Source organism: Schistocerca piceifrons, chromosome 8 (genome assembly GCF_021461385.2).
Source record: "Schistocerca piceifrons isolate TAMUIC-IGC-003096 chromosome 8, iqSchPice1.1, whole genome shotgun sequence".
Taxonomy (NCBI): domain Eukaryota; kingdom Metazoa; phylum Arthropoda; class Insecta; order Orthoptera; family Acrididae; genus Schistocerca; species Schistocerca piceifrons.
This window is the reverse complement of record NC_060145.1, coordinates 444327679-444342448: the sequence shown is the minus strand read 5'-3', so window position 1 is coordinate 444342448 and position 14770 is coordinate 444327679.

The following is a 14770-nucleotide window of genomic DNA, read 5'->3' as shown; positions in this document are numbered from 1 at the left end:
GTAGCGGTCGCGCGTTTCCAGGCTGTAGCCCTAGAACCATTCGGCCAACCCGACCGGCACTTCCAGCCAAACATCTGGCATGCGTGTCGATAACCACGACTGCTGTTATGGGTACAATTCTGTTTCCAAAACACACATATCTTCAATGACACTCTGACACTAAACCTGGAGAGAACATTGTACAATATTCCTAGGCTGCGACAGTCGTACTCTGAAGGTAAGTCCAACTGGTGCACAACAGTCTTCTATCCGATGTAGGCACTGCCGTGGCGGTGTCGTACTTATCCATCCTCGGAAAGATGAACTGTGACGAACTAAGCCCAGCGGAAACATGCGCTTGTGTGTGTGTGTGTGTGTGTGTGTGTGTGTGTGTGTGTGTGTGTGTGTGTGGTGGCCAATGCTAAATAGAAACATACAGATCTCTTCTTTGCATATACAGCAGGTTTGTCAGTGAACTCGATAAGGAGGTCACTGCATGGTGTGGGTCTGCAACGACTAAAATAATTAGAGGTCGTTGATAAAAAATAATATATTGTACTTAATTGGTGGTACAGGAGTCTTCATAGTCAGGAGGAATATTATTACAAACAGAGAGCTATAGAGGCATCACATAGACCTCACTTTAACTAAACGCCTTGTCAGAGGTTGCTTTCTATCAGCTGAAGGCTATACTACTCGAGCAAGAGAGGCTGAGCGCACGCTAGAGACTTGTTGCAAGCAGCGGAGCGGCCCTAGCGGCGTTAATCTCGACTAGCGGGTCCAGCGATACTGGAACGGAGAGCGGTCGATGACTGCAACCCTTAACAAGTGTGGTATCGACGTTAATACCGCACTTTCTCTTTATTTGGCACTGTCAGGGGATTGGTACACGGATGGGATCCTATCACCTCCGGTATCATTACGACGTGATGCCAGGGTTATATTGTTAACCTGCCTAGGTGGATAATGTGTCAGAAGGCGACTGCGTTGTGTACCGGGCAACCAGATGTCGAGGGACATCGCACTGTTGTCCTGGTCTGGGACACTGTTCCGACTTGTCCTAACTGTCTGGTGACGTGGCATAGGGCGTCTGTCCCGATAAAAGCTACAGCGCTGTGGCGATGTACTTTGTCGATGGGATATTTCTCATGGATATATCTCGAACTCGTCCACGATGGATATCCTGAACTTCATTTCTTGCATTTACTTTGTTGGATATCGAGTTCTCGGATATTGGTATTGCAGGTTGTGCCCGTGCTACACTATCGTACAGTATGCTGTGTAGAACGGTCGCTTTGTAAAGACTAAATTTTGTTGCCGGCTGGAGGTCCCAGCTAAAGAACATTGTCATAAACACCCGGATCATTTTAAGTATCATCGTCTTGATGTGAGTCCTTTTTATAACCGTGTCGCAAGGTCAGTTTCTTTGCACCGTCAGAGGTATCCTCTCATTGGATGTTGTCTACTTTTTTAGGATTAATAATAAATTTGTTCTTTAGTCCCTGTCTAATTGGCAGAGTATGCGATATATTATCTGAGGTTTGTAGCGCCCATTATCATCGATATCATTGTTTCAGAGACTTGTTGAATGTTATTTTACGGTGGTAAATCGTTAATATTAGGTTGGTGCGTAAGTTCGAAGCCTTTTTGTTTTGTGTATTGGTCTTCTGGTTACTATGGGTTTATGTACAGATTGTCAATTTTCATTTGTAGCTCCCTGTTGCTATTCTGGTTTACATGTTGTCGTTTTGTCATTTGGAAATAGTGACTGGAGCTCTGGACGGTAGGAAATGGAGGGCTATGTTGAAAAATCGGAACATATCCGACATATCCTTCTGTTTCAGTCAGGTAGAGGGTGACAGCAGCTTGGGCAGCCAGAAGCATTTGCACAGTGTATGTGGATAATGCCATTGGACAAAGGACGGCAAGAAAACTGTTTTATCGTTTGAAGGAGGATCGATGTGACATTAATGATCCTCCACCTTCAGGAAGACCTTCATGGTTTGATGAAGATCGTTTAAACGCATAAAATCCGCAATGATATACTTTAGTGTGCTAGACAATTGGCAAATCTGATGAACTCTGATCATTCCATCATCGTGCGACATTTGCATGGTCAGAAATCAGTTGTATGGGTTCCATACCGCCTAAGCCAAAATCACGGATATCAGTTGGTGGCTATATGTGCATATGTGCATCTCTACTTGCTCGTCATCAATTGACTCGTGAACAACATCGAACAGTCCTATCCTGTATCGTGATTGATGAGGAGAAATAGTTTCTTTAAGGTAACATAATGAAGAGAAAGGAATGGCGCATCCCAAGGTAGCCACAGCCTGTGCATAGACGTAGGTGCATCCACAAAAGTCAGGGCTATGCATCTGGTGGAACAGCGATGATTTGACGAGCTACGAATCGCTTCCCCGAGGTGTAACCATCACAGCTGATATTTATTTTCAACAACTAAGACGTCTTGCAGACGCAGTCCAAAAACAACGACCAGGATGATTGCATGAAGTGATGCTACTCCACAATAACGCCCACCTGAATTGTGCTAAACTGACAAAAAGAAACTAAACAGGAGTTGGGTTGGGATGTCACTCCGCACCCACCTTACTCACCTAATCTTGTGCCCTCAGATTTTCACCGTTTCCACTCTCTATCGAACATCCTTTGAGGCTCTTCCTTTCTGGTTAAATATGCGCTCCGAACGTGGTTCGACAAGTTTTTTGCCTCAAAACAACGTGATTTCTACAGTCACGGAGTCGAAAATTACCTCAACGTTGGCAGACTATCGTAAATTGATGGCTAAATGTATTATGTGTATATGTTGCGTTTATTAAAGTTATTGGAAAACGCTCAGATATTATGCGCCAGCCTGAGACGAGTGTGAAAATGTAAAGGATACAGCCCTGGGGAATGCTTGCTGACAGATATTTCATTCAGGATTTCTTGCCCTGAAGTTGGGTGGAAAACTTCCTATCGTGATAGTAGTTATCCAGTATCTTTACATGTTGTCGTTTTGGCATTTGGATATAGTGACTGGAGCTGTGGACGGTACGAAATGGAGTGCTATGTTGAAAAATCGGAACATATCCGACATATCCTTCTGTTTCAGTCAGGTAGAGGGTGACAGCAGCTTGGGCAGCCAGAAGCATTTGCACAGTGTATGTGGATAATGCCATTGGACAACGGACGGCAAGAAAACTGTTTTATCGTTTGAAGGAGGATCGATTTGACATTAATGATTCTCCACCTTCAGGAAGACCTTCATGGTTTGATGTTTACTGAATGGAATGCCATGATGTCTCCTATTTCATGTTGGGAGTAAAGAATCCGAATAGGGAACGTAAACAGTCACTTCCAAGCCCTGTTCTAAATCGTACAGAACTCTGCCTCTTGAACTGGTGGTCGTCAGATGTCTTGAGGTCACCTCAATCGATAGAGGTGGCGCAATCGTTTCTAAAATGAACTCGCATTAGGGAGGAAGACAGTTCAAATCCGCGTCCGGCCATCCAGATGTAGGTTTTCCGTGGTTTCCCAAAATCTGTCCAGGGGAACGTTGGAACGGTTCCTTTGAAAGGATACGGCGGATTTCCTTCCTGATCCCTGAAACAATCCGAGCTTATGCTCCGTCTCTAACGATATCGTTGTTGATGGGACGTTAACCACAATATTCGTTTCATTTTTGTGGAGTTTGTCCAGAATAATGTCTTTATTTGCAGGTAGATGTTGCATGGGGGCTTAATTAAAATGCAATAATTTTAGTAGCTGTGTGTCCGCTTACGAAGTCTCGTAACCGGTTGGCCCTGAGTAGTATTAGTACGCGATCTGACTGCATAAAATAACAATAAAGAATGACAAGAAATTTCCGTTAACACAATTGATTAATTAAGTCCCCTGCAGCTATAAAAGCTACGAAACAACAAAGCACAAGTCTAACTGTTCTGTGTGTGGTAGTGTAATTCAACGTACATGTATCTGGCACGGTTCTTCCTCAATACGCCAAGATATTTTAAACACCATTTACAATGATCTAATTGAAAAACTACAAATACCACAATTGCACATAGAAACCAGAATTACATGAACACGAGCCAGATGCTCTGTTGACTGAACCTGTGACCGAGAGGCATTGTCATTAAAGAAATGTGAAATATTTTTTTTTTTACCTCAGCATATATTGACGAAAAATACACTGTGATTATTGCAACATCTTCCATCTATATATTACACCAGTCGAACAGCATCTACTCTCTCGCCCAACAGAACAACAACTGCACTCGACATCCTCTGAACTAGAACTGCTCTCGACATCCTTTCAACAAGTACTGCCCTCGGCAACCTCTGAACTACTACTGCACCAGTGGAGGCGGCGGAATAATAATCTTTGGCGCAATCTCTGGCGCTGTGACTCAGTGTAGCCACCTTTCATATGCCCTCCTCCACGAGCTAGAATTCGATGGTATTTCTGCCAGCATTGGTGGTGAAAATACCACCAAATTCGTCCAAAGAACGTAGACAAAAATAAAAGATGATATTAATAAGTAAATATCACAGAACTAAATAAATTTTGGCTTTGCACTGACCCTTCAGTAACCTAATATATGAAGTACAGTGAGGAATACAAATACTTGCTTACATGTGATTTTACATAATAGTTTACACAAGTATCATTTGTCAGAGTAGTTAAACAGTTCAATCTATGGCACCAGCAATGACGAATAGGTGCAGGTAAGAGACTCATCACATTTCATAAAGAGTAAATACAATAAAAATAAGTTTATACAAATATGAAACTTCCTGCTAGATTAAAACTGTGTGCCAGACAGAGACTCGAACTCGAGACCTTTGACTTTTCCTAGTTTGGAAGGTTGGAGACGAGATACTGGCAGAAGTAAAGGTGTGAGGACTGGGCGTGAGTTGTGCTTGGGTAGCTCAGTCGATAGAGCACTTGCCTACGAAAGGCAAACGTCCCGAGTTCGAGTCTCGGTCCGGCACACAGTTTTAATCTGCCAGGAAGTTTCATATCAGTGCACACTCCGCTGCAGAGTGAATATCTCATTCTGGAAACATCCCCCCGGCTGTGGCAAAGCCATGCCTCCGCAATATCCTTTCTTTCAGGAGTGCTAGTTGTGCAAGGTTTGCAGGAGAGCTTCTGTAAAGTTTGGAAGGTGGGAGACGAGATACTGACAGAAGTACAGCTATGAGGATGGGGTGTGAGTCGTGCTTGGGTAGCTAAGATGGTAGAGTACTTGCCTGCGAAATGCAACGGTCCCGAGTTCGAGTCTCGGTCCCTCACACAGTTTTAATCTGCCAGGAAGTTATCAGCTAACACTCCGCTGCAGAAGGAAAATCTCATCCTGGAGTTTATACAAATATTCACATAAAATCTTTTCAATAGTTCAATAAACAAGTAGCACTCCTCAGAGTAGATGACCGTTCCAACAATGGCACCCCACAATGGTCAACAGGTGGAAATAGCAATCCCATAACATTTCATCAGCAGTATTTCAACAGCTCCAACAGTGGCACCCAGCAATGGCGAGCAGCTGCAGACACATACAAGTGACATTCTCTCAGTAGAAGCAGTTCCATCAGTGGCACCCAGTAATGTTGAACAGGTGCAGACAGCAACAAGTGATATCATTTCAGCTGAAGCAGTTCCATCAGTGACACCCAGTAATGTTGAACATTTGCAGGTAACAGTCCATAATATTCACCAGCAATAATTACACAGTTCATCAGAATTCCTCAGCAGAAGTTAAACATTTCCAAGTGGCACCCACCAATGTTAATAAGTGCAGATAACAGTCCATAATATTCACCAGCATTAATTACACAGTTCATCAGAGTTCCTCAGCAGAAATTAAACATTTCCAAGTGGCACCCACCAATGTTAATATGTGCAGGTAACAGTCCATAATATTCAACAGCATTAATTATACAGTTCATCAGAGTTCCTCAGCAGAAATTAAACATTTCCAAGTGGCACCCACCAATGTTAATAAGTGCAGGTAACAGTCCATAATATTCACCAGCAATAATTACACAGTTCATCAGGTTTCCTCAGCAGAAATTAAACATTTCCAAGTGGCACCCACCAATGTTGAACAAGTGCAGGTAACAGCCCATAATATTCACCAGCAATAATTACCCAGTTCACCAGAGTTCCTCAGCAGAAATTAAAAATTTACAAGTGGCACTCACCAATGTTAATAAGTGTAAGCAACAACAACAGTTTGAATGCACACACAGTTGCTTTTACAAAATTATTATCAATGCTCTTACACTAAACATACAAATTATAATAAACACACAAATGATATCAGATAATTGTCATATTAACTATTACAAATACACAAATATCAGTAAACCTATAATATTTATGGGTGTCAGTGCAAGCCACAACAAACAAGTAAAATAATATTTAGGAGGTAGGTCAGTACCAATTATTTGGGATTAGGAAAGGAAAACACACAAAATACACTCACTCATCTCTCATCCACATATTATATACTACTGTGTAATTGAATAGTGTTAACTGTGTAAATGCAAGTCTGTCAAAATTCGATGTTCAACATGTGTATCAAATAGAGTGGCAGCAGTGTATAATAGTCAATAATAGTTAGTCAACGTCATAGGCATCATATCAAGACCAATGTTTGCCAAGTCAAATCAAAATGTACGGTTGCTGAACAACTGTCAGTGTGCCAAGATATGCAAAAGCCTCTCTCCAAAAAAAAAGTATATACTGCTTATTGATTTAACAAAGTGTGTGTGTGGACAATCTTCCTTCCACTGGAGTGTTCTAGTCTGCCATCTTCATCCTTCTTGTTCCATATAAAGCAACAAAAAATATGCTCCTCACTTACTTTACCTCTTATCCACCAAAACTCCAATAATCATCAGCATCACATAATCTCAATACTTCAGTAATACCTCTTCAATACGTCGATACATGTAAACCTTATCACCAATATCGTTTACCTTACATCCTATCCACCAAAACTCCAATAATCATCATATCACACAATCTCAATACTTCAATCATACCTCTTCAATACGTCGATACGTGTACCAATATCATTTCACTCCCATAACAACTCTTTCCTCTAGTCAGTCTCCTCAAACAAGTACAAATAAAATCCTAGTGCAAACTTCAATTCATCATCCCATACAACCTGAAGACACAATGTCCACACACAACCTCTGTGTAATCCACCTGAGCCAAATCTTCTACTCATTATGAATTATAAAATACATTTTGGTTACCTTGTCCATCATAAAATAATAGAAATGGATACATGACCTCTAATAGCCTTCAGTTTGAATAACTTTCAGTAAGTAGGTGCGAGTACGTAGTATGAATGATCACATAAGACTTTGAATGAATAAATCGTAATATTTCACAGTGTATACACCACTTCAAGAATCATGGCAAAACAGAAGCACACATGTTGAGTATTTCTTTGTGTCAAGTGTCACTTGCTATTTCAATGGCTCACGAAGAGTGCAGTGTAATAACTATCAATGGTCTAAAGAGAGAGTTGGTATTTCATGTCGTTAGCTTCCTTCCTATTAGAATAAATTTATACAGCTTCCACAAAACCTCCAGCTCATGTGACTTCAGTGAAGTTTCTTGTACCAATGTAGTTCGTAGAATTATAGCAGTTCATTTTCTTATCTTAAAATATAAAGCACTGAGCGTAAGAAAAACATGCAATAGCGAGTAAATATACCAGTAGAGAACAGAATGTCAACAAGTGGATGTAGCACAATCCCTACAACGAGGCTCTAACAAGCGAACAATCTATAATTAATACCATAGTGTAACCTAAACTCCATGTTTGTTCACAGTATATAAGCATTTCTATATACCAAATTAATGAGTAATTATGACAACAAAACAGAAATGTGTAAATATGCTATCCATACGCAAAGCAGCAAGTATATATCTTACATAATAAACAGGTCATTAGCATCATATCAGCATAAGTAATCTCAATAAGTAAACATGAAGGTGCAAGCAGATAAATCACAACGTATAACTTACATACATAACCATATCAGCACAACTAATCAGGTGACAATTATAATTTAAATAAATAGGCACAGCAGGCGCATAATAAAAAAAATATGACACCAGTGAAAAAACAGAGCAGCCAAGCGATGCATAATAGACATAAGTAACAACCGTGTTCATTAATCTATCATTGTCAAAATCAGTTAACATAAAGTATAAATCACGTAGTCGCGAGCAACAAAAGTACATACTTAAGTAGAAATATGTTACCTGAAAAATAAACGCAATTAATAGTTACCTTTTTAGTTTATTACTTTCTTCTTCGAAATTACATTCTTCCTGAAATTTTCTCGATAGCAAGTCGGAAACACACAGAATTTACCTGAAATTCTTAAATATTTTATACAACTGTATCCTGGAAAAAACTGAACGTTAATAACATAAGTTATCAAGTCACTATAGCTTTATACTGAATTTAATCGGAGACTGTGTATTTGTCTACGGCTGTCAGTGCATTCGCACTGAGCGCTCGATCAGCTGTACGTAAGCGTGACGTAGGAAGTAATTGTTTGCGGTCAACGACTACCTTCTGCGGCGCGCGGACTGACTGTCGCTTTGAGTATGTGCAGCCGCCAAAACACGGCGCGGCACCCCTGCATTGTCTACGCGTCCACGCGCGACTGTCAATCTCGCAAAAGCATGTCATTCCACAAAAATTGCAACGTTCGATATATGATGTATTCCCTTAGAGCACCGTGATTTAAGAGTTTCTACTTCAACAGTGCTAACATGAACAATTTTGCGACCTCTATATGGACCGTTACAGAGCAGAAAAAATTTGCGACACAAGCCTTTTTCTTTGTGAGAAAAACGATGAGACTTAATTAACACCTTTTGACCAACTGACAAAGTTTTTAAACGACCAGTACGTTTAGCTGATTTCACTCTTCTAGCAACCGCAGATGCAATATTTTGTAGAGCCAGGTTGACAACTTCAGAATGCCGCAGTTTATGTGTAGGCGAAAAAGGAACTATTTCAGAAATGCGATTTGTCGGTGCTTTATTTTTTAATATCAATATAGGCGGGAAAGAAGTTGAATCATTAGGGAGTTCATTCAGAATGTTTTGAAAAATATGAAGATACTGATTCCACGTTCTGTGATTATGATGACAATAAAGACGACACCATTTATTGGTTTCCTTCATCCATCTCTCTAAAGCGTTAGATTGAGGGTCAAAAAGTGAAATGAAAATTGCTTTAATCTTACGACGCCGTAGAGTACAAAGCCAAATTTTAGAGCGAAACTGTGTTCCATTATCTGATATAACTTTATCAACATGACCCACTTCTTTAAGAAAATGTTTGATGAAAGCATTAGATACTGAACGAGCTGTTGCTTTGCGTAAAGGTGTAAAACACACATATTTTGATGTCAATTCCACTGCTACCAAAATGCACGTAAAACCATCAGTAGAACGAACCACTGGACTGAACAAATCGACTGCAGCCATCTCCTTTAATTTCGCTGGAATGATAGGAAACAACGGTGATCTGTGAGAAATAGTTGGCGGCTTAGCCTTTTGACATAATTAGCATTTGCCAAGAACAAATCGAATACGTTTTTCCATATTACTGAAGTAGCAATTTCTCGTAATTTATGAAAGCATTTTCTGGGATCAAAGTGTGCATAACTGAAATGTGTATACCAAATCAATTTATTAACCCACTCATCAGGAATGCAAACTAACCAAACAGAGTTGTCAACCGATTTTCGTTTAAAAAGGATATAATTGCAAACTAAATAACACTGTCTAATCGCTACGCTTTCCTTTCTCATGAGGCTGGTATGTATTGCCCTGTCTGTTTCGTCTGTCATTTTCAAAATTACTGCTATAACGTCCGTTCCGATCATTATCCCTTTTCTCTGAAAATCGATTGTGATTACCATTACTGAAAGAATTACAAGAAGTTCCGTCGTCGTTGTCATATTCAAGTTCTTGTAGCAAAGTCTTAAAAGTTTGAATGTCGTCTTTACATCTTCTGGCTAAAGCAATGTGTCTTATCGATTGTGGCAGCGTAGTTAAACAAATGCGAATTAATTCAGTCGGGCTATAAGTGTTGGAAAGTAATTGATTCTTTCGAATCATGTCTACAAAGTATACTGCCGGCGTGCGGAACTCAGACTGTTTAAAATTACGCTGCATAATAAGACTATGTTTGACTCTGTCTTGCGTGTTTTCGGACAAATATGCCGATAGAAATGCATGATAAAAATCATTTAAATTATTACAATCTCTAATAAGGACACACATGCGCGTCGCCGGTTCGTTTCTCATCAATATCCTGAAAACTGTCACTTTCGGGTAAAATAGTCATATCCGGTTATTCTTTATTGACTCCTTTTCTAGACAGATTGATAGTTGAAGCGTTGTTTTGATAGATACAAAGAATAGTAAAAGAGTAGGCAGCAGAGCAGAAAACTAAAAGGAAAATAGCACAACTACAGCTCGGGGCCCTTTGCACGCTACGGCACATATTCACTTAGTGTAGTGAATCCCCTGAGGACTTAAATAGCCACACGTAAATTCCAGTTTGTGACTTAGTGGAGAATTTGGTGGAAGATTAACAACTGCACTCGACATCCTCTGAACTAGTAATGCTCTCGACATCCTGTCAACAAGTACTGCCCACGACAACCTCTCAACTACTACTGCACCAGTGGAGGCGGCGGAATAATAATCTTTGGCGCAATCTCTTGCGCTGTGACTCAGTGTAGCCACCTTTCAATGTATCACAGTGAGAGCTTACACGTCGTCACATAGCCACGAAAAAGTTTTCATCGTTCCAGGAAAATATTTGCTATATTATTATTCCAGTTTTGCATCACAATGTTTAATTGTAATCAGGTAATTTACTTATGTCGGTAATAACCGTCTTCAGACCTGACATGGGAACCTCCCCATCGCACCCCCCTCAGATTTAGTTATAAGTTGGCACTGTGGATAGGCCTTGATAAACTGAACACAGATCAATTGAGAAAACAGGAAGAAGTTGTGTGGAACTGTGAAAAAATAAGCAAAATATACAAACTGAGTAGTTCATGAGACGATAGGCAACATTAAGGAGAATTGGAACGCAGTGGCGCCGTGGTCTCGTGGTAACGTGAGCAAGTGCGGAGCGGAAGGTCCTTGGTCAAATATTCCATCGAGTGAAAACTTTAATTTTTTTATCTTCAGTTTATGTGACAAACTCTTATGTTTTCATCACTTTTTTGGGAGTGATTATCACATCCACAAGAAAACCTAAATCGGGCAAGGTAGAAGAATCTTTTTACCCATTCGCCAAGTGTACAAGTTAGGTGGGTCGACAACATATTCCTGTAATATGACGCACATGCCGTCACCAGTGTCGTATAGAATATATCAGATGTGTTTTCCTGTGGAGGAATCGGTTGACCTATGACCTTGCGATCAAATGTTTTCGGTTCCGATTGGAGAGGCACGTCCTTTCGTCTACTAATCGCACGGTTTTGCGATGCGGTCGCAAAACACAGACACTAAACTTATTACAGTGAACAGAGACGTCAATGAACGAACGGACAGATAATAACTATGCAAAAATAAAGAAAGTAAAATTTTCACTCGTTGGAAGACTTGAACCAAGGACCTCTCCTTCTGCAGCTGCTCACTCTACCACGGGACCACGGCGCTCCGAAGCTCACGTTCTCCTTTATGTTGCCTATGTGGCCAAGACTGATGGCCAGTTTGTATATTTTTCTTATTTTTTCACAGTTCCACACAACTTCTTCCTGTTTTCTCAATTGATCTGTGTTCAGTTTATCAAGGCCTATCCACTGTGCCAAGTTATAACTAAATCTGAGGGGGGTGCGATGGGGAGGTTCCCTTGTGAGTAGAAAGGTGTTACAAAATATATATTTATTTATAATGTCATTACATGCGATGGTGCATTCAAGGTCTGAAAATGGTCATTACCGACTTAAATTAACTACCTGATTACAAATAAACATTGTGAGCCAAGACTGGAAATACAAGAAAGCAGACAATGAGAGCTATTTTGCCGACTGCTGTTAGCGCTGTGACAGCCTTCCAAGAAGCTGGTTGTTCAACAGAATGCATGAACGTTTACTTAATTAAGATTGCAGTGAAATCACCTTTGTGTCCAACTCTGCCCGATAGCCTTGTACATTTCGGAGTTTCAACGCCGTGTTTTCCGCAGATGTGTCTCAGCAAGAAGTCCACAGCCTAGTCTGTAGACGGAAACAAATTCTTCAAGTTCCGTGGTTTTCAGTCCACTGGCGTTCCATATTCAGGACCGGAGGCGAGTAATTAGTTGTCTGTTAGTGATTTTTAAGGCGAGATAAATGGTTTGATTATTTGGTCGACAAGGGTGAGTATGCTGGGAATTGTTCGCGGATGCATTGTCAGCAATTTCTGGATGTCCGAAAGGGCTGGAGTAATGGTGTCCATGACCTTCGTGGAACCGTTTCCTGCTTGTAGTTTTCGTGGTACAGGGTTTGCTGCCCTTGCACAAGTCGGTCGCTGGCTCTTGCAGGTGGGTCGTCGCTGTTCCCGGCTCTGTTGTTGTCGAGGTCCCGGCGTTGCTCTGGTTGCTGAGGCTCGTCCTGGGTCACCGGTCTAATGCTCGTCGTTCGTCTGGGTGTTTGTGGTCGGCAAGTTGTCCACCGTTGGTGAATATGGAACAACTGTTGCTACTTTTTGATTACGGTTTTAGGGCGCAAAGCTGCTACGGTCATAGGAGCCCATCCTGTGGATTAGTGAAGGATGAAAACCCGAAATCAAAATCAACAGCAATGGGAGCGAAACTCAAGAAAGAAGGAAACTAAAATCGGAAGGAAATCTTAGAAAACTGCTATTGAAGGGGGCTTGTTTTTCTCGGAAATAGCTTCAAATAACCGATGGTATCTCACTAACATAAACTCAAGGATGCGACCGGCTGAGCAGGCGTCATCTGCTAAAAGCGAAGATATATCAGGCGACAGCTGTAAACGGGAGCACGGCGGATTAAAATAGGGACACTGAAGTAAAAGGTGTCTCACTGTCCTCGACTGAGAGCATTGGGGACAAAGCAGGGCAGGACCCCCGCTTAAAAGACGGCTAAAAAGACAGTGCCCTATCCGGAGTCTAGTTAAAATTACCTCCTCCCGACGACGAGGCCGGGAGGAAGAGGTCCACGCACAGGGAAGAGGTTTTATCGGGAAGTGCAGACCAATGTGTGTGCCATAAAAGAGCAACAAGAATTCTAGCTACGTTGGACCGCCTCTCCATGAGCCCAGGTGATCCTTTTCACAATTCCGGCCTTTGGGTGGCTCTGTATCTGGCATTATACATCCCCGCAGTGTTGACAACCAGCATAACGGACATATCGTGCTGGGAGATGCCAGTAGTTGGCCATATGTCATATGTAACTGCTGGCATCAATTCAATTGCGCACGCCCTTCCTTTGGAATGTAATCTTCTAATCACACTGTGGTGTAGAGTATGTGTTCAAGTCCGTACTTTCTGTCGTTGTTCTTGACCTCGGGTAAGACGACGACGTAAATAGGTAGTGATCGCAAATCTACCATTGTTTCATCTCTTTGTTTATACTGATAGACTGTGGTTCAACGAATCCTTTCGCGCCTATCGCCTTCGTTAGTTCGTCTCTTGGGGCACAGGCAGAAAGTTCCATCAGTACGATCTTCAGTTGTTTCTCCTAAGGAGGTTGATGTCTGCAGAAATCCCATTTGTGGTGATAGAAAACGACTAACGCTTTTCTGTTGTTGGTGTAGGAATCAAAATGGAATTTTTTGTTGTTGTCTTGGTAGGCAGTTGTAACTTCTCCTTAGATGTGCTTTTCTAATGTGAAATGGAACTGAGGGTATTTTCCTGTGTGGTAAATGGTGACTGGTGGTACTTTTTTTCATCGGTCTCTGGTTAGGACTGTTGTTGTTCCATATTTGGATCGTTTACTTGAGTCTTCGATGACATGAGAAATGGGAATCTGTTGGAAGTTTCTAGTCGTTTTCGCGTGCTAGTATCCATTGCTGACGTATCATATTTCTGTCGCACTTGCTACAATCTTCGTCGTCGACATATTCATGTCACCCCGTACCACTTCCTCACAAACCTCAGAATCATTTCGCTACAGACTACGTGTGTTGACTCGTCGTCTATAGTGAAATGGTAGTGAGCTGGGCCGCAGAGTGGTAAAGTGCTGGACCTGTATAAAAACCATAATACTTTAAACTAACTTATTTAAAATATTTAAAATCCCAGAGTGTGGAAACTGTTTTGACTTTTCCTTTTCTAATAGAAATAGTGCCTGATGGACAATAGGAAACAAGAATCTAGATCAAAATGACTAACTGAAATGACTCCAACGAAAAGCAATTATTAAACTCAGTTCAATCCTTAATATATATAAATAATTTCTACAACAGGTTAGTGTATGATCTTTAAAAGAATAAACCTTCAATGTTTTAAAAAACGTTAAAAGAACAATAGTAACTTCCGGAACCCGCACCCCTGCGAGCTCTTATGTACAAACTGAAGACGCAGTGGTAATGTGGTCACATCAAATTACCTTTACTTGCTACAGACTACGCTACAGGCTCCACATAAGCGCTTATAGTTTCAATGCGCTTACTATACAATAATGCGTTGACGGGAATAACCTACGCGGAGCTAAAAATAAGCTGACAAGAGTGCATGCGACTCATCGGCGATACACTTAGAACTGTTTCA